The sequence below is a fragment of the Diplotaxodon limnothrissa genome, linkage group LG7 (assembly GCF_057381915.1).
Source record: "Diplotaxodon limnothrissa isolate DT_005_m linkage group LG7, D_limnothrissa_male_GT1.1, whole genome shotgun sequence".
NCBI lineage: Eukaryota > Metazoa > Chordata > Actinopteri > Cichliformes > Cichlidae > Diplotaxodon > Diplotaxodon limnothrissa.
In genome coordinates, this window is record NC_140602.1 from 20,928,572 (window position 1) to 20,956,067 (window position 27,496).

Below are 27,496 nucleotides of genomic sequence, written 5' to 3' on the forward strand. Positions count from 1 at the left end.
CAATGTCTAAGGGCCAGCTGAGACTGAAAAGGTACAAAAATGTAAACTTAAATTTCACATAGTGCTTCTACAAAAAATGCACAAAAAATTAAAGCCTGAATCAGTTGCACACAAGCGTAACACTGCAGCTGATTTCTATTAACACAAAAATCTGCTGTAGGTCTATAAATAACAAGCGTCGCATTGGATGATTTCTCCGTTTCACCCACACTGCCACACCAACACGCACATATTCTCTCATACTCACTCACACTCTCCACACTGGTGTAAAACTGATACAGTTATTAGCCAGGGGCAGGCTGGTGATAACTGTGGAGAGCTCATGAAGGCTTTCTTTCCCCCTCTGACTAAAATGCTCCGCCTGCTTCCACTACCTCCACCGTGTGAAACAGAGGCTTGTTGGCACCAGGAAGCAGTGAGGGTAGTATCGTGCTGAGAGCTGGATATCCCTCGGGTGCTAGTGGGGGGGGGGGGGGGGGGCGGGGGGGCGGTGAACAGCAATCTGTTGGGATCACAGCAAATTCTTTTGGCTTCAAGACTGTAACATCACACTTACACATGCTTGCTAAAAGTGCCTTCAATAGTTGCAGCATTTTGTGGCAAGGCGAGTAGTGAGAGGCAGACAGGCAGCCACACAGCCCCTCCCTGGCTAGCAGGTGAACTCATTTGCAGTAGCACAACTATGGAGTCTTATTTGTGTCGAAATAGGCGCAGAAGACAAAACACAATAATGAGCAATTCATTTCACAGCTGCAGGTATTCAAATTCAACAATCTGCACGCGTACAACTCAACACAGCTCAGCACAAAGACGCATCACACATTCGAGGGGGTGCTGTGGCAGATTCACGCTCACGCAGGCGGCTCTAATCTCAAAGATGAATTCTGCTTGCTCGACTCAATCTGACTTTTGGTAGCTTGGAGGGCAGAGTCCAAAGGAAGAAGGGCTTAATGTGATTGGTGGCTTTCAAAGCAGTGACACTGCAAGTTCTGTGATTGACAGGTTCAATTTACAGTGTTAAACCAAGTTACACTGTGGAAGTAAATTCAGTGCTATTTTAACCCATATAAGAATCTGCCGAAATAGCTATCATCAGATGTTACCACTGCTACATAGCAACTATCACTGGATTACCTTGGTGCTGCAAAAACCTTGAGGATTCAAAGCCAAGTCATGCAGCCTCTTCCCTCCTGTCCTATTACTCTGCTACAAAATTCTAAAACTAGTAAGAAACTTCGAAACCAGGTCAGTAAAGCTTTCATTTCAACAGCCACTTCTGAGGCTGCATTGAACAGCAGCTGGCTTTTTTAGGCCTGGCACTTCTTCTACTGTCCACTTGTTCAGTTTCCTAAGTTTAAAAAAAACAAAACACTGCACAGTATGCCGAGATATACCAAGTTTTCGATAGTTTCAGTAAATCTTTGGCACCTTGTTGGCATAAAAATGCTGTGTTATACCTGTCAAACTATGTTCTCTGACATTTTTCATAGATTAAACAGCAGGAATGGGAATTAATCTATTTTAGTGACAGGCTGGTAGTAACAAAGGATACAAACTGGTTCTTTGTGAAGTTGCCTGTTATGTGTAGACAAAACACTGAACAGTCAGGTGCTATTGCTCAAGACCACTTTCAAAAAATTATAAAAACGACTGAATCATTGGAAGAGAAATGTAAAGAAATGAGGGATGCCATCAAAGCTTCTAGAGGGTACTGTATGTCCTTTTCAACTGCTTTCAAAAGCAGCTAGATGTTATACACAATACATCTGTTAAACTCTTTCTGTGGCATCCCCATTAAAAGAAACAGTAATTAATAATAACTACTAAATATTCTGGTGATACAATTGTGTGAGACAAATAATGTATATACAGCAAAATACTAACAAAGAAGGAGGAAGATATAAAAAAGCTTACATTGATTGATTGATTGATTGGTAATTTATTTCAACATGTGAACAATATACAAGTACATTTAGAAAAGAAATGAGAGAAAAAAAAATATACTATACAAATTACATACAAAAAAACATTCTGATTAATTTACATGTTGAAAGGGAGTGGGAAGAAGTATACACTTATTTAATCCCACCCCTGTCCCATAAATTATCAGTGAATATTTAGTCAGCTTCCTTACTGATATAATTTGTAATAAAAATAGTGAACAGATTTCTGATATACTTTATACTATAATATCACATCATGAATTTGTTTGTTTGTTTTTAAATAGAGACATTCACTTAATTTAAATATTTTCCTTTTCTTTATAGATCGAGAAGATCATATTTTTATAACTCTTTTTGAACAGTTTTATGTTTGGACATTGCTTTAATTCCATATTCAGTTTGTTCCATAGTTTCACTCCTTGAACAGAAACACAAAAGCCTTTTCTTGTAGTACGTACCTTCATTGTTTTGAAGTTACAAAAACCCCTTAAATTATAACTTCCTTCTTTCAAAAAAAACATACTCTGAATATTACCTGGCAGTTCTTTATTTTTTGCTTTGAATAGAATTTGTGCTGTTTGGAATTTCACTATATCGTCAATTTTCAATATTTCAGACTGCAAAAATAGTGAGTTTGTATGTTCCCTATAACCTGCATTGTGGATGATTCGAATTGCTTTTTTTTGAAGAGTAAAAAGTGAATGTAATGTGGTTTTATAGTTATTGCCCCAGACCTCTGCACAATAGCTTAAGTATGGTGAAACCAGTGAACAGTAGAGAATATGAAGTGATGTTCTGTCGAATACCTGTTTTGCCTTGTTTAGTACTGCAATGCTTCGTGATACTTTGGAATGAATATATCTTACGTGAGCTCTCCAGTTAAGTTTTTCATCTATTATTACCCCCAGAAATTTATTTTCACTGACTCTTTCAATATCAACACCATTTATTTGAATCTTTGCATTTGTATTTAAACTACTATTTCCAAATAACATAAGTTTAGATTTATTCAAATTTAATGATAATTTGTTTTTATCAAGCCAGAACTTCACTTTACTTATTTCATTAGTCATATCCTCCAATAAATTCTGCAGATCATCACCAGAGCAAAAAATGTTTGTATCGTCAGCAAAGAGAACCATTTTTAATACTTTGGACACTTTACAGATGTCGTTAATGTACAAGTTGAAGAATTTTGGACCCAAAACTGACCCTTGGGGTACACCACAAGCAATGTCCATACATAAGGAGCAACCACCATTTATTTTCACAAACTGCTTTCTGTCACTTAAATAACTCCGGACCCAATCTAAAACTACCCCTCTGACACCATAACGTTCCAGTTTTCTTATTAATATATCATGATCTATAGTGTCAAATGCCTTTGTCAAGTCTATGAATAACCCAGCCACATATTGCTTTTTGTCTATGGAATTTGTGATGTATTCTATTGAATCTAATAGTGCCGATGACGTTGATCTGCTTGATCGGAATCCGTACTGACTCTCAGTGAGTAGTTTATGTTTATCTATAAATTTTTCCAGTCTGTTTTTAAACAGTTTTTCAAGAACTTTTGAGAATTGAGGTAGTAAAGAGACAGGCCTGTAGTTTGTGAAATGGTGTTTGTTTCCAGATTTGTATAGAGGTATAACTTTTGCTATTTTCATTCTGTCTGGAAATCGACCAGTTTGAAATGATAAATTACAGATGTATGTAAATGGTTTTATAATAGCCTCAATGACTCTTTTAACCACTATCATATCAATATCATTACAATCCAAAGATTTGTGATTTTTACATTTTTTGACAATTTCAAGAACTTCATTTTCATCAACGGCTGTGAGAAACATAGAATATGGATTTCTGTCAATCAGTGTATCGGGTTTTTCCTGTGCTTTCCCAGGATGAGTGATTGTTCTTGCTAAATTTGGTCCAGCAGTTACAAAGAATTCATTGAGACTATTTGCCACAACATCCATATTGTATTCTTCATGGTCATTACAAATGAAATACTTGGGATAGTTCTTTTGTCCAGTCCCACATTTTATAACACTGTTCAGGATTTCCCATAATCTTTTATTATTATTTCTATTTATATCTAATTGCTTCTTATAGTATTCCTTTTTACTAAATCTAAGTATATTAGTTAACCTATTTTTATATCTTTTGTATCTGATTTCAGCATCTTTAGTTCTCGTTCTTAAGAACTCTCTGTATAGAGCATTTTTCTTTATACATGCATTTTGCAGACCTTTTGTTATCCATGGACAGTCCATATATTTCTGTTTCCTACTATATTGCTTTATTGGACAGTTGGTATTGTACAGTAATGTAAATATTCTAAAGAATTTATTATAAGCACTATTAACGTCCTGTTCCTGATATACTTCACCCCAGTTTTCCTTCAATAAATCTTTTTTAAATGCATTCATTCTTTCTTCTGTTCTTACTCGTCTGTACTCTTTTTTACTGTCCATTTTATTGATCTTGTAATTCCTATCATAGATTGTAAAAATTGGAAGATGGTCACTTATGTCGTTAATCAGGAGTCCACTTACAGTCTTATTTTCAATGTCATTTGCAAAAATGTTGTCTATGAGAGTTGCACAATGTGATAAAGTATATATACATTACATGTATGTAAAATACAGCACTGATTAAAAATGGTTACTCTTGCACAACTTGCCTATCCAGGCTTTAGTCTTTCTGGAGGACAAGCATTTCCATGTATAGGCTGAATATATAGGAAGCTCCAAGAGACAGAAACAGCCTCAAGACAGAACTGAAGCTCCTGGAAAAAATGTGTCCTACTTTCTTCAAAGAACAATCGCCTGTTTCTTCTACAGCGCTCAACTCTGGGAGAAATGAGAAGTGGGGGACAGATTTGATAACAGCTCCCAATTACCATCAATAAAAAGAAACTGTGTTTCTTTGAGTGAAGAAATTCTCCCTCTCTCTTCCCATGGTGGTTTTGGACTGTGTTAGGCTGATGGTAATGGGGGCCAAGCTTATTTCACTAATGATTTAACCATGCTTTTGTCTGTTTCTCTGCCTGCTAACTGTGTCCTCTGGAGAACAGCTATGCTAATCCAAAAATCTGGCTTCAGTTTAGAAAGCACTCACAGCTGTTTTCATGTGTTGTGTGAAATCCAGGAGTATTTTTGAGGTGACAGATATTGGTGCAGAAAATAAATAAATTAAAAGAAAAAAAATCAGGAAAGTAAAAGTTAGAGAAAGAAAAGAGAAACTATATCTCTGATCAATTTTATCATTTTCAACATTTTCTAGCTTTTGGGGGACAGAGACCTTCGGTTTTTGCAATGTGAGCAATAATCTCTTTCTGTAGCTTTGAGGATGGTGATAAGGCACGGGCCAAGAAATGATGCTGGCATCTAGAGCTTGGAAGAGAATACCACATCATCCAATTAAACTGAACATAACACCATCCCAGCTCTCAACTGCCAAGTGCAAAACAAACTAACAGCAGCAGAAACTAATGGATGCTGGAGAAGGCGGAGGCATCAAGAGAGGGCTAATGCCATCCTGCGCCACTAACTTGTCCAGGTAAAATGCACACAGGAAAAAGACAAGAAGATCCCTATGAGTGGAAAGTTTTGAAAGAGACAGTCTGTGTTTGCTTTGTACAACACCTTTGCCTTCGCCTGAACAAGCATTTCCTCCCCCTTGCTTCCTCCGACCAGCCACGGATAGTTTGAATTGGTGCAGTGTGTGAAATTAAGCCTGACGGGTCTCATTAACAAAAGCCAGTCAGTATCTTTTCCCCCTTGGCATAGCTGAGATTTGGAAAAAGTGTCATTTCAGCAGCAATACTGGAATTTTTGCATTTGCCACATGATTCACTTTTTCTAAGCAGATTTAGGAATTAAGGTCAACAGCAAAAATTATGAGAATTTTTTTTTTACTGTGATTTCTTTTTCCTGCTAAAATATGGGGAGGATATTTGTTATTTTACTTGGCTTCAAGCCCATGCCTCGTTTCAAGAAAAGTGACCCAACACAGTGCGCATGTAGCCTTAAGGTCTCAGCACAATGCACCAAATAAAAGCAAGTGTTGCAGAGAAGATAGGACTAGTGGTTCTTTGTGAAAGGTTAAGTACAGCACATGAAGTATCTATTGTCATTATCCACACAAACAGTAACATCTGTGGTGGGAGCTGTGGAGATGGAGGCACATGCAAACAGACCAGGACCTAAACCTGCTGAGACACAGCAGCACAGATGGCTGCTTTTTATCCAGCTGGCACTGAGACATATGGAAACATGACAGTGTTAGCAAAGGTAAGTTAGTCATCAACAAAAGGCTTTTAACTAGCAGAAAAAATTGGATCAGCATGGATTACTAAGAAAAACACTGTTTCTGAATTTCAGCATTTCCCTGATCAGTCCCGTCCTTTTGATATTTGCAGTTGGTCAAAAGACTCTGTGTGTTTTACCATCTTTAAGCTCACGTAACAGTTGTTATGAATAGATTTTTATGAGACCTTAATAAGATAATATTTTTATTGCCACAAGTCATAGATTACTCAGCTACTCTGACTCTGTTCGGATCACCTGGTTGTCATGTTTATGGCTTTCCAAACACATGTTGCAGGGAAGTTCTCTCTGGTGGGCAAAATACACAACATCAACAGTAGCAACATGAGCTCCTAATTTTTCTTTTTAGGTGTTCATTCATCAGCTGTACTGGCATTTGTCAGCAAATAGCTAAAATCGGCAGATCTATCGGATGAGCTCTAGTGCCAAGCACAAGAAATACATACCCATGTGTTTGCAAAGGTACAGCTGTGAAAAATATGTTGAGACCAAATGAATGAATGAAAGAGAGGGTGAATCAGGAATTAACATTTAACATATATAACCCCTATAAAATCTAATGTTTACTTTGTAGGAAATCTAGTTTTCATTGTTCTTTTTCAAAACATATGTGCAAAACATAATGTCACAGAGCTGTCGGATAATCACTATTTAATTTTTACTGCAAGTATCAAACTCATCCTAAACAATATACACATTAAATACAATCAATTTACTATCAAATCAATTCAAAACTATCACAATGTTCCTCCATTTAAAAGGCAATCGGATGCATGAATGCAAAAACGAGTGGTACTGAAAGGAAAAAGTAAGCTCATCTCCCATCCAACACCAGACTAATTGAAAAAGTGTGTCTAGCACTAAAGCCAAAGATAAAAAAAATACTGCTGCATTCATGGCTTCTGAATTTATATAGGCGGAGGAGGTGATGGCTATATTTTAAGTACTTTTTACTAGGAGATTTAATTTACCACAGGGGGGAAAAACAGCATACATGAGTTATTAAAGCAGAGTATTTGCATCTTCAAGTATGCCCCGAGACGATCTATATGCCTTCACTTCCTATACATGATTCCAATAATCTAATATTCCACTGCGCGCATTGGCTGCTACTTCAGTTATTCAGGTCAGTTTTCACAAAGCCAGTTATGAAAGGAAAAAGTGCTACAGTAGCTGTTATAGATATCTTACATGCCATAATATGGATAGAGTATTGCACTAATAGGCAAACTGCAATGCTAGGAGCTGTAATATGACAACCAGTAAGTCATCAAGTGGTGAACAGTGGCAGCGTGTATACAGTTTCTGCTTTGAAGAGAGACAGTATTTCAGTACAAATGCAGCACAGGGAACAGAAATAGCAAAACGGTGAAAGAAAAATAAGAGACGAATCACAGAAAGACTTCAATCCGTGGGGAGAAATCAGACTCTTTGGGTATCGACTTGAAGAAGTGACAAAACAGAACCGCAAATAAAACACTGGAGAGGCACACACTACAAAGGACAAGTCGAGACGACTTTGGTTTTTGATGAGTTAAAGTGTATTATTCTGTATGGGCTCACCTAACAACCAAGAAAAGTGCATGAGAAAAACACAGAGAGACAAACAGACCAACACACTCATTCTCAGACAAACCAGACGCAAACTCACAGTGCAATGAATCAAGCAGCACCACTGCCAGCCATGGAGTCCCAGTTGGTGAAGCAGAGAACAGCTACTGCTGGAACCTGCAGATGACAGAGACACAGAAGGCAGAGAAGGACAAGATAAACAAAATGCACGACAGTGTGACGAAGGGAATAATAAGGGGTGGGCGACGGGAAGGGAAGACAGACAAAGTCAAACAAAGATGGAGGAAAAGAAGGGGAGAGAGCATTTTGTTGCTTTGCCTAAAGCAGATCTCTAAACATTGAGGCTCATTTTCAGAGCAAGTCATTGTTCTGGCAGTGTAACAGAGCAGATATCAGATTTACTGGTACACTGATCACCCAGGCAAAGTCATCCAAAAGCCATAGACGACAATCTATTAAACAAATGAAGAAAACACAGTGAATATCAACTCATTTGAGTTTCAAGTCGCCCCGATGGCTTGTTCTTAGCATCAGTCTCTCGTGTTTATCCTACAGTTGGACGAACACTTTTCAATCAATCTTCTTGTTAAACAGTACAAAAAAGTATGTTGTTGGCATTAAGCTAACCTGTTTTACTGGGGTTTTACAGATATACTGTATGTACTTGACTTTGTAAGCGCTTCAACATGCATGTACAAGTTCATCAAAATATAAAAATTGTGGAATCATTTTTCACTGTTATGATTATTTATGTAGTTTACAATAAAACTCTTACATACTTTTTCCTTTCTCCACGCACCTTGAACTGAATATGATACCTCCATTTCTTCATTCTAACGCCCCTATTTAACTGTACAATCTGTTCAAGGTGTTGTATTAGGTGCAATATATGTGGCTGTACTATTTGTTGCTATGCGACTAAGGAAAATTTAGGAAAATAATGCAAAAGCATCCCCCCGTATTAAGAATTCAATCACTATAAACCGCTCTGCACCAATTCATCCGAGGACAATGCGTCTCTTTTAGGAGGATAAAAATAACAGCAGTCATCTCAGGGGCTCCGCTTTTTTTGTTCATTTATTCACTTTACAATGGAAAAAAAAAGATCTGTCAAAAATTGAATGAGGAGACAAGATGGAGAAAATATCCTCAGATGTTATGCTGTGAAAAAACTGCTAGCATACATGTTTGGTATCAGAGGCAAACCTTTGAGGTCACACTACTTTGAACTTAGATGTTTTTCCAGAATCATAACTGCAGAAACCTCTGAATTGTTTCTACTATGAGGTCTAGTACAACAAAAGACACTGGCAAACTTCAGTTTGCTCACTTGTTAGGAAAAAAAGCCCAAAAGTTACGACCCAAACTGCTGCATGGGTCTGGGAGTTGAAATGTGGTTCACATATTTCTGCCCATTACCAGTCAGGATGTCAAATTAAATAATCCAGCAGACTCATTTCTATGGTTTTAGAAAAGACTTGGTCACAACTACTTTTGTTTGTTTACTACTTTTTGTGGTCTTTTTCTCCCTTGTGTTACGCCGTCTCTGGTACTGACTGCATTACTGGAGATAGACCAGATGACTGCAATTAGTCTGGTAAGTAAAATAGAAAAACAAAACAGATGGAATTTGCAGGGATTCAACTTTCAGTCAATCCCATGAATTTTGGGTCAGCCAGCAGCCAATCAGTTATGTCATGTCTGCATGTAAAACAGCTAGAGACAGTCCAGTAAAAGAAGAAATTTCAATAAATCTCCAGGCTTTCGGAAAGACATTTAAAGCTCTTCTTTGGATGTTGGCTGCCTTTTGTTCTGTTCTCTAGCCACACGATCCCGCACGTCTTCAATAATATTGACGTCCGGGCTCTGGGGAGCCCAATCCATGACTGATAGTGTTCCACTGTGAGTTTTTCTATCCAGATAGTGTTTTACTGCATTGGCAGCGTGTTTGGCTTGTCAAGATATGCCAAGTTTATAGTTAATAGCTGCTTGGGAATTCATCTGTTTGGGAATTCATTTAGTAATTTTTGTCATTTTAACAAAAGAAACGGGAACAAATTGTTGGTTTTTGTAACAGGCAGTCGGTAACAAAGTGTCTAAACATACAACACTGGTTGATGCCTTGAAGTCTGGGTCTCTTTTATATTTCAATGACTCACAGGAAAGTAGCGGAAGATGGCCCTCTAGATTTTTGCATAGTAGTACATATTGAGCATCTCATATGCTCATATGACTGTTGCTTGTTTTTATATCCAACATGCTGTTAAACTTCTCCTGCGTCACCACTGGACAAAGGCATCAACAAATTATTTGCTGACAGGTCAAAAGATTCTCAGTTAATCAGACTCGGATATATCTGGCACAGAACATAGTGGGTTTTTTTTACCTGACCGCCCAGATCCCCTTCACCTTTTTGAGCCTACAATCAAGTTCTGAAAGCAGAGTTTGCTGACTCACTCTCATCAACACTGTCTGCAGCGAGGCTGGGCTACGGGTCCCATCTGAACCACTAAAAATCAGCAGGACAACAATATATATGTTGGCAGCAAGATTAAAAAAAGTGCTTAAATTATTTAATCTCAACTGTGCCATGAAGCTGGGATTAAGGCGTAAGAGGGTAATCAATTTTGGCACAACATGATGACAACTGTCAACTCTTCTGTCTTGCTCAATCACATTTCAACAGAGCCTTATGAACCAGCGCACTCGTTTTGTTAAGAAAATATCCCAAACAACAACACTAGAAACTAAAGTACAAAACTGCTAGGTTTGATGGTTATGCTCCACTTAATTTAAGGGATTGCGACATAAGCCTGCATTAAAATGTAAGGCCTGTGTTTTTCTTAAATATGGTGTGTTCAATATAGTATAAGTCTGTGGTTGAGTACAAAGAAACACAGGAAGCTTTTACACAACAACATGGCTCAGTGGAACACCACAGACAAGTCGCCACTTAAATCCTGAGCTTAGCGGCACAGTTGACGCCACACGGGCTGAGAAATTTGCAACTGACACTAAACACGCAGGTCAGTCCGGCTAGCAGATTCAGTCATGTGAACAGTCAGTATAAAGCATTGTATGGTCCCCGGTATCATCTTTACTCTTTCGTTCTGTCATCCGGCTCTATGTTGCCTATATTTCCATAACAACTATCCACAAGTTACTCTGCATCTTGAGCGACAGGGCTGACTGGTCTTGAGCAGATCCCCACAGTGAACAGCCAGTGCTATTCCCTATTTAGGTGAATGGTAACATAGTAAGTGAGCTAGAGCTAAAAAAAAATTAAGAGTTCTCATATCAATCATGTAAGAAAACCCAACGGTATTTGTGTTTTTCCTCAAATGTTTTCACAGATCTTATTACAATGTCAAAGACACACCAAATAATTAGCGCAACCAGTGTACAAGCAATTACTGAAACCTGTCAGAACAGTTTTTGGTTACATTCACAGATCTTTCTTGTAAGATGTCTGCATCAAGATGGCGCCGAGTATGGCAGCCTCGTCGCGAGCTCCCCCAAGCAACGGCTTTCTTCTGTGTTTAATTTTACTTTTCCTTTATTTTTTCACAAGCAGCACTTGTCTCCTTGTGTACGACCGACAAACCTTACTGGACATAAAAGACGGTCTTTCTTATAACTTTCCGGAGTTCAAGTTTTGCAACACGGACGCTCCGTTTGCAGACCCCCCATTCATCTCACCTGAGACGCCTTTGTTCTCTGGCCCTGGAGGCCGCAAACGCCGACGCAGAGGGAGAAGATCTGGCGTTCTGGTTCGACTGAGACGGCGCACTTACAGACCACCGTTACCCAGTTTATTACTGGCTAATATGCAGTCTCTGGAGAACAAGCTGTGCGAGCTTCGGGCACGGATCTCATTCCAGCGAGAGATGCGGGACTGCTGCGTGATCTGCCTCACAGAAACCTGGCTATCGGACAAAGTACCGGACTCCGCAATACAACTGCCGGGGTTCTCTGTGCACCGCGCGGACAGGTCACAGGATCTTACTGGGAAAAGCAGAGGCGGTGGTGTGTGTTTCATGATCAACAACAGCTGGTGTGATTATGCGAACGTGCACCCGGTCAAATCCTTCTGCTCACCGGACCTGGAGTACCTGATGATTAAGTGCCGGCCATTCTGGCTACCGAGGGAATTTACAGCAGTGATTATTACGGCTGTTTACATTCCCCCACAAGCCGACACTGACCGTGCACTCAGGGAACTGTACAGCGCGATCAGCAGCGAGGAAACCGCACACCCAGAGGCAGCGTTTATCACAGCCGGAGACTTTAATAAGGGAAACCTGAAGAAAGTCTCACCAAAACTCCATCAACACATCCTTTTCAACACACGTGGAAACCGGCAACTCGACCACTGTTACACCTCTTTCCGGGATGCGTACAAAGCCCTCCCCCGCGCCCCATTCGGCCAATCAGATCACTGCTCCATCCTGCTCCTGCCCGCCTACAGGCAGAAGCTGAAACAGGAAGCTCCAACCCGGAGGGCGGTGCACTGTTGGACGGACCAATCGGAGTCTGCGCTGCGGGACTGTTTTGATCACGCGGACTGGGAAATGTTTCACGTGGCCGCCAGAGACATTGATGAGTACACAGACTCAGTCTGCGGATTTATCAGGAAATGCGTGGAAGATGTCGTCCCATCCAGAACAGTTAAATCCTTCCCAAATCAAAAACCCTGGATTAACGGAGATGTTCGCGCGGCACAGAGCACCGCCTTTGCCTCCGCGAACACATCGGACTACAAACACGCACATTACCAACTCCGGAAGACGATCAAAGCAGCCAAACGTGAGTACAGGGACAGGGTGGAACAACAGTTTGACAACCCTCGGAGTATGTGGCAGGGACTAAACACGATCACAGACTTTAGAGGGAAAACCAGCACACCGCAGACCACGGCCTCTCTGTGTGAGGATCTAAACGTATTCTACGCTAGATTCGACACAGCAAACACCATGAGACCGGACAGTGTGCGCACCGCGGATGACGTCAGTGCGCACACTGTGTCTGAGGAGGATGTGCGGAAGTGCTTCAGGAAGGTGAACGCACGCAAAGCTACTGGTCCGGACGGGATTCCCGGCCGCGTCCTCAGGTCATGCGCGGCTCAGCTGGCTGGAGTGTTCACGCACATCTTCAACCTTTCCCTCTCTCTGTCTGTAGTCCCAGCCTGCTTCAAAATGGCCACCATCGTCCCTGTACCCAAATCCTCCACCATCTCCTCATTGAACGACTGGCGACCTGTAGCCCTGACCCCCATCGTAAGCAAATGCTTCGAGAAGCTGGTCAGGGACTTCATCTGCTCTGCACTACCCGACTCACTGGACCCTCTACAGTTTGCATACCGCCACAACAGGTCCACTGATGATGCCATAGCCCTGACACTACACACTGCCCTGTCACACCTGGAGAAGAGAGACACGTATGTGAGGATGCTGTTTGTAGATTACAGCTCAGCATTCAATACCATCGTTCCCTCGAAGCTGGACAGGAAACTGCAGGATCTAGGACTGAGCAGCTCCCTCTGCAGCTGGATCCTTAGCTTCCTGTCTGACAGACGCCAGGTGGTCAGACTGGGCAGCATCACCTCATCCCCCATCACACTGAACACTGGTGCTCCACAGGGGTGTGTACTGAGCCCTCTCCTGTACTCACTCTACACCTACGACTGCACAGCCACTAACAGCTCCAACATCATTGTGAAGTTTGCGGACGACACTACAGTGGTGGGTCTTATCACCAACGGTGATGAGACGGCTTACAGGGAGGAGGTCAGCGCCCTGACCCACTGGTGTCAAGACAACCATCTCACCCTCAACGTCGCAAAGACAAAGGAGTTGATAGTGGACTTCCGGAGGTGCAGAGAAGTACACACCCCCATCACCATCAACGGCGCTGCTGTGGAGAGAGTGAGCAGCTTCCGGTTCCTTGGCGTACACCTGGCTGAGGATCTTACGTGGTCAGTACACACAAACAAAACAGTGAAGAAGGCGCAGCAGCGCCTCTTCTTTCTCAGGAGACTGAAAAGATTTGGCATGAGCCCCCGCATCCTCAGGACCTTCTATCACTGTGCCATTGAGAGCATCCTCACTGGATGCATCACCACCTGGTATGGCAACAGCACCGCCTACAACTGCAAAGCTCTCCAGCGAGTAGTGCGGTGCTCTGAACGGATAATTGGAGGTGAGCTTCCCTCCCTCCAAGACATCAGAATCAGAATCAGAAACTTTATTGTCATTGTCATGAGAACAACGAAATTAAGAATGGTCCCCGATCATTGCATCATCCCTAGCAATATCAAAATATAAATAAAACAATAAAATTCAATAAATAAAATAGATAGAATACTTAAAATACTAATAAGATATAACAGTAAAACATTCACATACATTCCCACACACATGCTTCAGACCGTGCATAGATTAACACAAGAGTGGCGTGATGGACATTTTTTTTGTAGTATTCAGATGTGTTATTGCAGTTGGATAACAGCTGTGTTTGAGTCTATTAGTCCTTGCTCTGATTGCCCTGTACCGTCTGCCTGAGGGCAACAGTTCGAACAGGGAGTGGCCAGGATGTGAGGTGTCTTTTATGATGTTTTGGGCCTTTTTAAAACAGTGGGCGTTGTGTAGAACTTCCAGTGTGGGGAGAGGGCAGCCAGTGATCTTTTGGGCGGTGTTAATGATCCCTTGGAGTGCTTTCCTCGGAGCCCCTGTGCAGCTAGTGTACCAGATGCATATGCAGTAAGTTAGAACACTCTCAATGGTGGCTCTGTAGAAGGACACCAGCAGTCTCTGTGTGATGTTATTCCTCCTGAGAATTCTCAGGAAGTACAGTCTCTGTTGGGCCTTTTTCAGCAGCTCGGAGGTGTTCACACTCCAGGAAAGGTTCTCCTCTATATTGACTCCCAGGAAGCGGAAGCTTGCCACCCTTTCTACACAGTCCCCATTTATGAATAGTGGTTGGATCTCTGCCTTTTTCCTTCTGAAGTCTATTATGAGTTCTTTGGTTTTTGAAGTGTTGAGGAGGAGGTTATTGGCCTTACACCATGACGTCAGCTGCTCCACCTCGTCTCTGTACGTAGACTCGTCTCCCTTGGAAATGAGCCCCACCACTGTGGTGTCATCTGCAAATTTCACAAAGATGTTGCTGTGGTGGCGAGGAGTGCAGTCGTGTGTGTAGAGAGAGTAGAGCAGTGGACTGAGCACACAGCCCTGGGGTGAGCCAGTGCTGAGACTCAGGGCTGAGGATGTGTGATGGCCAACTCTGACTCTCTGTCTACGGCCCGAGAGGAAGCTATTGATCCACATGCAGGTGCTGTATGGAAGCCCCAGGTCTTGTAGCTTGGCCACCAGTTTGTGTGGAAGGATGGTGTTAAAAGCTGAGCAGTAATCCACGAAGAGCATCCGCACATAGCTACCATGCTCTTCCAGGTGAGTTAATGCAGCATGGAGTGCTGTGGCTACAGCGTCTTCCGTGGATCGGTTTGCTCTGTAGGCAAACTGGTGTGGATCCAGGCTGCGGGGCAGGGCTGCTGTGATGTGTCTGCGGACCAGCTTCTCAAAGCATTTCATTACCACTGGGGTGAGTGCCACCGGTCTGTAGTCATTCAGGCCGGTGATGTGGGGCTTCTTAGGCAAGGGGACTATGGTGGAGGACTTCAGGCAGAGTGGGACAGTCGCCTGTGCGAGGGATTTGTTGAAAATCCTGGTGAAGATCCCAGCCAGCTGTCCTGCACAATCCCTCAATATTCGACCTGGCACACCATCAGGACCCGCCGCCTTCCTCGGGTTAACAGCCTGCAGCATGCGCCTCACCTCGTGCTCTTCCAGGGTGAGGGTGGTGCTGCTATGGGTGGCGTGTTGCTGCTGTGGCTCCAATACCTCCGGTACCCTGGTCTCAAAGCGGGCAAAGAAGATATTCAGCTCCTCTGCCAGCTCCAGGTCACCGTCCGCAGCTCCGAGATTGATCTTATAGTTGGTTAGGTGCTGGATGCCTTGCCACACCTGCCGGCTGGTATTACTCTTCAAATGGTCCTCGATCCTCCTCCTATAGTCCCCCTTTGCCTCTCTGATGCCTCTCTTCAGGTTGGATCGGGCTGTGGTGTAGTAATCCCTGTTGCCAGACCTGAACGCAATGTTCCTCTCCTTCAGCAGCTGCCTGACCTCCCGGGTCATCCAGGGCTTTTGGTTGGGATAAGCCCGGATCCGTTTGACTGCTGTAACAGTGTCTATGCAGTGTTTTATATAGCAGAGGACACCGTCTGTGAACATTTCCAAGTCCTGATGTTCAAAGATATCCCAGTTAGTCCTGTCAAAACAGTCCTGCAGCTGCTGAGAGGCACCCTCTGGCCATATGGTAATATTCTTTGTGATGTAAGAGCAGTTTTCTTGAGGGGGGCATATGCAGGGATTAGAAACAGTGACAAGTGGTCAGACTGACCCAGATGTGGCAAAGGTCTGGCCCTGTAGCCCATTTTGATGTTGGAATAAACTTTGTCCAGAATCTTGTCACCCCTAGTGGCACACTTGACGTGCTGGTGGAATTTGGGGATTGCTTTTTTTAAGTCTGCGTGATTGAAGTCCCCTGCTACGATATGTACAGCGTCAGGGTAAGTGCTCTGTTTATTATTGATGTTTGTATGCAGGAGTGCGATCGCAGAGTTAGCATTAGCATCTGGTGGTATGTAAACAGCTGTTATTATGACAACGGTGAACTCCCTAGGTAGGTAGATGGGCCTGCATTTAACAGTCAGATATTCAATGTCCGGTGAACAGTGACGGTCTATTATCACTGTGTTGGTACACCAGCTGTTGTTCACATACATACAGAGCCCCCCTCCTTTGCGCTTACCGGAGTCCACTGTTCGGTCATGTCGCTGTGTGGTATAGCCTGCTAGCTCAATAGCAGAGTCTGGAATGGATTGATGTAGCCAGGATTCAGTGATAAGAAGGATGCATGAGTCTTTGATGAAGTTATTCGCTGCTATTTGCAATCTCAATTCGTCCAACTTGTTCGCGAGGGATCTGGCATTTGTGATGAATAGGCTGGGGAGCGGTGGTTTGAGTGGCTGCCTCCGTAGCCTGGCTAGCGCGCCGGCCCTGCAGCCTCGCCGTCTCCTTCTCTCTCGATGCCGCCTGCGTCTCCACCCCGAAGGGATAACAATCCATGGGGAGCCCGGACTCCTCGCTATTTCCACCGGTATCTTGTGTAAGCGGACAAATTTGCTAGTCACGCTCTCGCGGTAGCTTACTCCAATCTTGAGGAGATCATGTCGGCTATAGATGTTATTCGCTTGGCTGGTAGAACACAAAAACAAACATAAGGCGTACAAAATTATCCAAACATAGCATCGATCGGTAGAACACTGAGCTGCTGCAACTACGTGCGCCGCCATCTTGAAAGCGGTGCCTGTGGAAAGCGGGGAGGATCATCAAGGACTCCAGTCACCCCAGCCATAAACTGTTCAGACTACTTCCATCAGGAAGGAGGTTCTGCAGCATCCGGTCCCGTACCAGCAGACTGAGAGACAGCTTCTTCCATCAGGCCATCAGACTGCTGAACACGTCATAGACACCTCAGCTTCACTACTGGAACTTCAACATTATGCACTCCACACTGTATATAAATGCCACTTGTTTTGCACATATTCAACTCTGTATATTTTATATATTTTATTATTATTATTATTATTATTATTATTATTATTATTATTTTATTTTTTTACTATTTAATTTGTAAAAATGTGTACACACACACACACACACACACACGTAGGAAAATATTTAGTATACACATCCAGAAATGCATACACTATTATATATTGTACATATATTTATTAGTTTCAGGTTGGCCATTCTTGTATTTTGCTCGTTTGTGTTGTTGTGTTTGCACATCTCTGTTGCTTGTGGGGCTCGCACACAAGAATTTCACTCGCATGTGCTGTGCCAGTGTGCCTGCACATGTGATGTGACAATAAAAAGTGATTTGATTTGCTACTGACTGGCCTTTAACCGTTGAATAAGTAACAAAAAGTATTTCTCAAGACTGCAGCTTGAAGAAAGGAAGGTCTGGAACTCTCAATATGACAGTTTCTGTGAAAAATCCTAATCTTTTCAGACTGGCTCCCTTTCAAAAGTTGTCTAAAAAGAATCGCTCAAGATAAACATGTGGATTTTATGAATAAAACCTCAGTGTTTAGAGATCATTATGCAGCTCAGCTGTTCTCCTGAAGATAATGACTGATTTTCTGCCATCAGCTGATGCTCAAAGAATTTCTGATCTGGTCTTCTTAAAGAGCATGGCAGCACTTGACACAGCAGAAAGAAAGAAAAAAAAACCCTCCTTGTTGGCTAGCGCTCACTGAAAAGCACTGGCACAGCTCGAGATGGCTCAAGGCAAGACTTTGGGTGGGAGTTAAAATCACTGAAGTTTGGTTTTTTTGAGTCTGAAATCATTCTGTATGATTTTTTTACAAATAAAAATAAGTATTTAGACTGTTTTGCCCTGGATGTGCGCATATCAAGATGACCTCAAAACTGGAAGGCTCATCAGGTCAAAGACTACTAGATTTATTTCACAGTCCAGATCCAGCAAGCAGGAGAATGTGTTCATCATCAATTTCTCAATATTGTAGCAGTCCATGTGCAAACCATTACTCACGTCGATTATACGTGCAGTGTTTTAGCACATAACTATCAAAACGCAACTTGAGTATTTGTGGAAATCTCCACACACAGAAAAGGGTCACCCGGAACATTTCACTACTCTTTGTTCCCCCAAGTAAACTTTGTCTTCTGTAGTTTTATTCATCAAATGACTTGCAAATTGAGTAGAAAATATAGTTAATACAAAGCAAAGTTTATGACTGATTTTCTCCTTTAAGCTTTGGTGTCCCCAAATTGCTCATTTGGAGCAATTACAGGCTTGCAGACCTTTGGCATTCCAGCTGTCAATTCACCCCTGAGAAAGTTTCTCCTACACTTCCTGCAGCGCCTCCAGCCAGTTGGATTGGTTGGATGGGCTGTTCTAATGTACCATAGCATAGAGCTGTTCCCACAGCAGCTCAGCTAACGTCAAACTACAGGTCAGTGCTAGCAATTTTATTACAGGCATAATACCAGTTAACTGTTTCTTCTCTGAACAGTTTGTGTACAGTTTAAAGACACGCTGTGGGCCACAGTCCTGATGTAAGCTCCAACCAAAGGACATGGGAGTGTATTACAAAATGCCTTTGCTGTTTGAGGTCAGTTTAATCTCATACAAATTTCTCACGTTACCACCACCCAAAGTCAACACGTCAACATCACCATCACCACATTTTTTTTCTGTTTCTTTAATGTTTATAAATTCACCAGATAACAGGACATTGGACCCTTTTCTGCTTTTCACTCATCTCTATAATTTTCTTCCTAAAGTCTGAGATCCTTTGCTCAAACCATGGCTGTGGCTTGCCCTGAGCTGTGGATAGCTTTAGTTTTAGCCACTTTGCCTTTGTTAGCCTCTTAAAAATGAGTTATTTAGGTGTCGGTTTAGGTCTGTTGTTATAGGCTAAAGTAAACCCCCCCCCTAATAAAATTAGAAAAATTAAATTAAAGGGCAACAATTGGAGGTTATTTTAAAAATATTATAATGCCACCAGACAGTTACCCAGCCATGACAAACAACTGAACTTTTCTCTGGCAGGAAGCTGTAAATGATTTCGATGGAAAAGTATGCAGATGACAGTTATGCAAGAAGAAACATGGGCTGCTGGTGCTAGCACTGCTAAGGTTAGCTCCACACTCCAAACTAATCTGACACTGCATGCAATGCAATACATGATATGAAGAAATGCACATTTCAGCACCATTTAAAACACCTCTTGATTATTAAGGAACATTAATCATGTTCCTTAATAATCCTTAATAGTAATCTTAAGCACACATGCAGTATTATTATGAGCAGTGTTTAATGTTCTTATTATACTGGCTTCAATTTGCAATACTTCTTTTTGATTCGTCCTGTTACTGGTGACAAAAGGAGTTTGACAGTAAATTTCCATCTTGTGCAGATAAAGTGCTTTCATGTTATAAAATAAAGGAAGCTTCCTCTGCTCAATCTTGACAGTCACATCATATATAACATTAGCCTTTAATTCACCTGCGAGCCAGATGAAAATTTTGAGGTTGAATAACTTGTAATGCAGAGTCACTGCCCATTAAAATATATGTAAAGATATAAAGAGTCTAGAACTGTGCACAGGGATGTGGACTGAATTATAAACAAAATTACATTTCTTTGGGGTCAGGCTGTGCAACATCAGCTAAGACACAGATTTCTTCCTTAATAGAAAGAAATCTGCTAGAGGAGGACTGTGATTATCCAATACACATAGAGCAAAAATAGTGACCAATAAACCACCAAACAAACATCAATCAGACAGAATTAGCATCATGACTCTCCTCCAAACACAGCTGAGCAAGTACTTTTATTCTTCACATTTGAGCAAACGGTTATTGAATCAGTCATTTCTCCACTTCAACAGAATGCTGGCTTTTTATTTAAAGTTTCATTAAAACTTCATTCATGCTAAAGAAAAAAAAAAAACTTTTACTACGGATGCCACTCCCAAGCAGACAGCAGAGCACTCTGATAAATAAAGAGGAGGGGACCCAAGGAGCAAAAAGCTCATGCACTTTAATTTGAATTATTTAATTAATTACTGAAATTTGTTTGCGATCAGTATATTGGCACTAATATTAAAATCAATTTTACAAGATAAATTCAACACTCATACGGATCAGACAAAAAATATCAGGAAGCAGAACATTAACCTTAATTTTTGACTTGTAAAGCTTACGTTACATGAACAGAAAAATGTAAAGCAGAACAGCAATGAGACACTGAAACGGTCTCATTGTGCAACTAAGAAGGCTGCAGCTATTCCAGTGTATAAAGAGCTCTCATTAAAATGTGACCCAGCTTGTCCAAAGCCACACTTCCTTGCTTAATTAGAGGAAGAGTTTGGTCAAGCACCCAAACTCTCTTTTTTTCCAAAAGCTTGACACTCAAGACGGGAGACGGTAATGATGCGCACTCTGGCTCCCTGCCTTTACTTCATCTGATCTGTCCCTTTGCTCACCCTCCTCTGTGGATCACCCTGTCCATCTGTGTTTCTGAGCACATCAGCATGCTAGCAAGCCTCTGCCATTCTGAACAGACAGCAACAGTTGCTGAAGCCTTGGAGGATGTGAAGAGGAGAGAGTTGGGAGTGAACAACACCAACAACAAGAAAAACTGAGAACTACTTACAAAGCAGTGGTATTTATCCGGTCAGTGGATGAGCAGACGAGTGAGAGGGAGAGAGAGCTGCATAACTAATGGAGCAGAGATGAAGCCAGTGTATGAATGAGAGAGAAGGGAGGGACGCAGAGAGGAAAAGCTGGAGCGTAATGTGAGGAGCGAGGGAGGGAAGAGGTATGGGGGGGTTATGATGTGGGAGCCAAAACAGAACAGAAGAGAGGCAGAGAAAAGGAGACTGGTAGAGGAAAAAGAGAGGACACACATATGACAGTAAGAATGTAATCAGCTTGGCTTTTTACATTTAAAGAAGAGAAGGTGGAAAATAGAAAAAATGTGTAGGGTAAAAAAAAATGAAGAGGATGACAGCTAGAGGCAAGATAGACTTGGCCTTTCCCCCTTTTCTTTGAAGAAGTAATTCATATTCAGTCCCCAACGGTCCCGTTTTCCAGGCCAGCAAAGAACTCCTCATGTTGTTCAGGAAGATGATAAAAAAAAAAGGGAAGAAATTAGAGAATGAGGCTGAGCTGGATCCTCCCAGCAGAGTTGAATTCCCAAAGAGGCCTATCAAATTCATGATGCCTCTTAACCTTTACATTTTGCAGGCAGGGACAGAGTCGAGCAGCTGTCATCTTCCCCCCACATTGATATTGATTCCTTCATAGGCAACCTCTGGTCTGTTTTACAAATGTGATAGACGTTTCAGTAGCCAAACGGTTTGTATAGTGAATGAGTCTAGACTGTGAAAGTGATCTCCCCACTCTAAACAAGTACTATAAAATATTAAAAGACATGAACCAGTGAAGGAAATCAGTAACGCAGAAGAGTACGACTTTTCAGTGTCCTGAGAATTTGGCGACCTCCAGTCGCCTCAGTTTCTATAAAATGTATTAATAGGTCAGTTAAATAAGCCATATTGAAACAAAATAACAACGAACAAAAAGAACTTAGGACAAAAAGTGAGGGAATCGGTGTTTGACTATTTCTTTAGTGTTTATTAGATTGGAGCCTGAAGAAACACTGGCAATTTATAGTTTATGTATTTAACAAACGCAAGCCTCAGCAGCATGTGGAAGAACCATACATAGCCACAACAGCCTGGCACCACCTCCTCATGCTGGTTACCAGCTTGGTCAACACACGATCACGCTGCCTCCACCAAAAACTGTCACCCTATCAGTGCAGGAATGAGCATAATGGTCTCTGCGTCTTCTCTAAACTTTGATCCTATGATCCGGCTGCTGTAGGCAGAATCTGGACTCGTTGCTGAGCATAACTTCCCTTCATGTTTTTAGTTTGCCGACACCACCGCAAATGGGACTGACAGTGAAGGGCAGTTGTGGCAGATTCCTACATGCTGACAGGGTGAGGAAACTGTCCTTTTCTGATGTCTCATTCTTAGGACATGCACTTTGTCTGACAGGATCCTATATGGAACTTGGAGACGGTACTAGGACTTACGCCAACAAAACAACTTGGTTTGGCAGATAATCAGCTTGAAGTTTTCCTGTGGCACAGGCCCTGTCTAGATCATAGCATGACATGCCTGGAGCAGACACCAACTGACAGCTGTAGTACGGCCCATGCTCACAGGCACCTGATTAGCAGCACCTGGGGCACCAGGAGCTCAGAACAAGAGTCGGTAGCATAATAAGCTGTTTGGGATTGGCAGAGAAGATTTGGCAAGTTTTTCATGAGTGCTACCCACATACTCAACTCTGCTGCTCAACCCATAAATGCATTTTCGTTCCAAATATGGCACAATTTAAGGGGAAAAAAAGGCTTTGCAACAGGATAAGATTTATTTTCTTACCAAGTTTATATTTCATCGGTGGATTAGAGTACAGAGGTAGGACAGCAACTGTGTCCCAAGGTTTCAGAAGCCTACTAAAAATGTTCTGCCAAAGTATGAGCAACTTTTTTTTGTTATATTACTTGCAGTAAAACTATAGCAAAGTGTCTTCCTTACATTGACTAAAAATAAAATAACTTCTGATGATTCAAAGCTATGGATAATTATTCGAAGTCAAACTTGAAACCCATTTCCTCACAAGCAGTAGCCTTAAGTACATCAGGCCCTTTGGCAAAAACCTCAAACTTGATATATACATGACATACAATATCTGCATGCTTTTATTTGAAAATTCATTTCTAGGTCCAGAAAAGCGATTATCCACCCGACAGCTATGACAGGGGTGTCAAACTCATTTTAGTTTACAGGCTACATACAGTGCAATTCAATTTCAAGTGGGTTAAACCAGCACACCATTGCATAACATTTAAAAATAATATCTATATTTTTAAAGAAACTCTCTTTATAGTGTATAAAGCAGGTGATAAACAGTCTGAGAAGCTTTAAGAAAAATAAATGCTAAGAACATGTTTCAGTTTTTCTCACATTCAATCATAATAAAGAAAATCTGTCATAACTCAAAGAAATGCATCAGCATGGCTCCTCGGCCTAACAACGTTCCTCCAAAGTACCATGGCATGCCTTGAGTAATGGAAAACTGTAAAACTGAACATGTGTCAGACCTCTGGCTGATGAAATTAACCAATGCACCCACTGCAAAATACAGCGAAAAGCAAAAAAAAATTATGCCTCAATTTTCTCCAATTATTCAACTTTGCAAGGCCATAACCACTGACCCCGCCTCAGCGCAGTGAACTCCCCTAAATCTTCAAGTAATACACAAAATGTCTACTCAATCAGCAAAAAGCAAACACCCACGCTAAGATCATGTTACCACTGGTTTCTCTTTAGGGGTTGTGACAAGGTAACCAGTTGCTTTTACTTCAACGTTCCTTGCCAAGTCAAATATTGTCAAAAGAATGGGAAGTCTTCAGCACGGCCATCAACACGTCAGCGACTCAAGAGTCCCAACCCATCAGTATATTCCATCGCCCAAATCCCTAGTTTGCAGTGCTGCCTCCACAGTAACTCATTTTTGTGAGACTTGCAAGACAGTTTAAATAAAATGGACGCTATGACTGTTTTAAAAGCAAAAACAGCTGAGAATTCTGACTGAACGTTCCTCACCATTTATATGATGTTTGTAAGAGAGAGTTTCCTACCAGCTTTTTCCAGTGTTTAGTCTCAATGGCACAGCGCTACTAATTTAGCTTAAAGAGGCCATTTCCTATTGACCACAAAAGGTACTCTGCATGCAGATGTCAGTGCAGTTGGCAGCTGATGTGGTGAGGTCTACAGGGACCCATCATCTGTGCTCACATCTGGACCTTATGCCTTTTATATTCAAGGGCCAGGGTGAATTTTTAGATCAATCTAAGGACCAACAAGGGCATTGTTCGTAAAGAGAGACAAAAACTGGAACGTATTTTATGAAATTAGAACAGCTGTAGACATTTTTACAATGGGTTACAGTGTGGATAGGATTTAAGCTGTCACTGAAATATGTACTTTATGGCATGCACTTTATCATGAGATTAATAATCCGTAAATATTAAAACTGAAAGTGGAAAGGAGGAAACCCAAGTAAAACTCAGCCTTGGCAATTCTTAGGCTTTATTTCAAAGGTTGATCGCTGAAGTAATGGTGTGCAGAGAAGGCAAATAAAAAACAAAATGATAAAGCCAGGAATGGAGCCAGTAGGACAGAAGATTATAAATGAAATTGAGCCACAGAGTTGTCAGTAATTAACCACTCTCACAAAAAAAGAAGAAAAAAAGGAGAAAAAAAAAATCTGAATCGAGCAGGAGGCCTTTGAAGCCTTTAAGGTCACTGACGCTCCTCTATCTCATGCATTAGATTAAAGATATCTCTAAGAAAGTATTGCTGATCTAAGAACTAAAATATGGCTAAGATAACACTTGGTGATATATATATTTTTTCCAATTGCTCTTCATTGTAGCCGATAACGGCACTCATTATCCCTTGAAAGCCTACTAGGAGTAACTTTTGAAGGTTTTTTCTGAACGTGTTCAAACACAGAGTGCTTCTATCACATTTCAGGCCTGTTTATTAAATAAAATGACTGAGTTTCCATCAGAAGTTGTCTTTGGCCATTTTATCATTATAGGTACAAGGGGGGTCATCAAATGTCATCCTGACGAATGCTTGTTCGATTAATACTTGTAAGGGAATCTGACCTGCCTTTACTGTATAAAGCTTCCAATAACCTCCTTTTTTCCTTTTCTTTCAAATGTTACAGAAACTAAAACAACAAAGTTCTAATATGCTGGATTTTTTTGTTTCTATATTTTAAAGCAGATGTACTCCCAAGTTCAGAATATCGAGTGACTCTTGAATCTAACTGTTATACTCTAAAATACTTTATAGTATAAGTTTTAAGGAACACCTCATTTCTTTACATTTTCCTTCCGAGGAGCCAGACTTTGTCATTTGCTAAAGTGCTTCTGAGCAATAGTTCTCGAGGCTTTCTGAAAGTCTATTTTTCTTTGGACATTGACTGCTTCTTCTCTCTTTTTCCATGTTTTTTTTTTTTAAATATTTTGAGCAACTTAACTTTACCCTATGAATCATTCAAACATAAAAAAGGCACCTTATTCTCGGGATGAAACCAGTGTTGTCTCTATGTATAACAGGCAACTCGGTAATGAACCATTTTTAAATGGCATCTTTAGGCACTTTGTTTCTAGCAGGTAGCAGTTACTAGCATTGTGGGATCATCTCGACAGGGAGCCGCACAAGCGGGAGCCAACATCCAAAGAAGAGCTCTGGGATATCCTTCAAGAAGTCGGAAAAACTTTTCCTGAAGACTACCTTTAGAAACTACAAGAAAGCTTGTCAAAGAGAGTTTGGACTGTATTGAAGTATAAGGGTGGTTCTACCAAATATTGATTTTCCAACATGTTTGAATTGTACAAAGTCTGTTTCACCTTATATGCTGCATTTCCATTTTTGTTTGCACGTTTCAGTAAATCCTGTTTTCAAATTGAAATATTAAGAAAGAAGGAGTGGTTCAAGACTTTTGCAAAGTCCTGTAAACCAGCCTGTGAGCATATTTGATGTTAAACGGTTTCCAAGAAAAATGCCTGTGGTTAGACACCATTATATGTATGGCCAACCTGCCATTAAGGTTTACCGCCTTTCATATGCGAACATTGTGTTTGTATGTGAGGAGCTGCTACTTGCATAAATATTGCTGTCATGTGTGTATTCACACGCAAACACCGTCCTTCCCTAACAGCTGTTTTTCATCACCACCCTCGCAAGTTTGCACATCTCCCGCTTCGTCATCCTCATATATCTTCATGTTTGTGTGCGTTTATCAGAGAGACTGAAGAGGGGGGGGGGGGGGGGGGGGGGCAAAACTGGATCATCCATCGCTCTGTCCTTCACCATCAGCTGCCCAGTTTCCAGACGGAAAGACTCAAGCGATCACAGATTTGTCACTATAATGACTTCATTTTTACATGTTGTGTTGCAGCAATAAAAGAGGTGATGGATGTGAGCCATGACACATTCTTTTTCTCAATGACAACTTACCCACCCCCTGAATAAATCAGTTTTTTTTTTATTGAGTTGTTGGATCATAAAGTCTATTTTAACAGCACAGTGAATAACAAGGTTTAGCTATCAATCAATAATTTCAGGGAAAAAAGAGGGAGGGGCTAAGGCATGGCTTGGCTCTGTTAGTTATGTGTACATGTTTCTCTTGAGCGTATAGAAGAAAGGGTGGACTGAATCTCATAATCTCTCTTATTTATTTTTTTGGCAATTTCTGACATTCCAGAGTCATGATTTGATGGGATTTGGTGAGGCAGTGATGTATTCCCAGGTCTGCTGAAAATTCACATCTCCATCCAATGGAGTGTGAGATGCTGTTATAGATTAGTGTGTCCCACTGCATTACAGTCTCGTCAATCAACAGTGGCAGCAAGGGGAATCTGTGGGGGTACCCACTCTGTGAATAACAGGTTCAGCTCTTTGTCTTATTGTGGTGTATTTCACCAAAGAATTCCTGTATAAAATAATTCTGTCTCAGTAAAAACATGAAGCCCTTTAGTTTTTTTTTCAGTCATGGCCCCAGTAAAGGTTTGAGGAATACTAAAAAATATATAAAAGGGGGGCCAGAGTCGACTTCCTCTACTGAGAAGGCTAGAACCTTCAACCCCAGCAGGATCATGTTGCATATGATGTATTACTCCGTGGAGACGAGTGTGGCCTTTCATGCAGCTGTGTGCTCAGACAGGGGGCCGTAAGTATTTGATGCCAACAGACTTTAACACATCAGGAAGGCTGGTTCTTTTCTTGGAGCTTAACTAGAGACTCTGGTGGATGTGTCTGAGGGGAGTATACTCAAGAGACTTCTCAGCATCAGGCACAATTCCTCTCATCCTATTCATGGCTCCCTGGTAAGACACAAT

General features: G+C 41.5%; 1 protein-coding gene across 1 annotated transcript in view; it reads right to left on the minus strand.

Annotated features, from left to right (window-relative positions):
- The window catches only part of peak1 (pseudopodium-enriched atypical kinase 1), a 121,851-nt gene that overhangs the window by 44,445 nt on the left and 49,910 nt on the right, over window positions 1-27,496 (minus strand). Inside the window, exon 3 of the mRNA XM_085359425.1 lies at window positions 7,929-8,005. The gene's annotated coding sequence lies outside the window, so the exon portion shown is untranslated. The remainder of the gene's footprint in view (window positions 1-7,928; window positions 8,006-27,496) is intronic.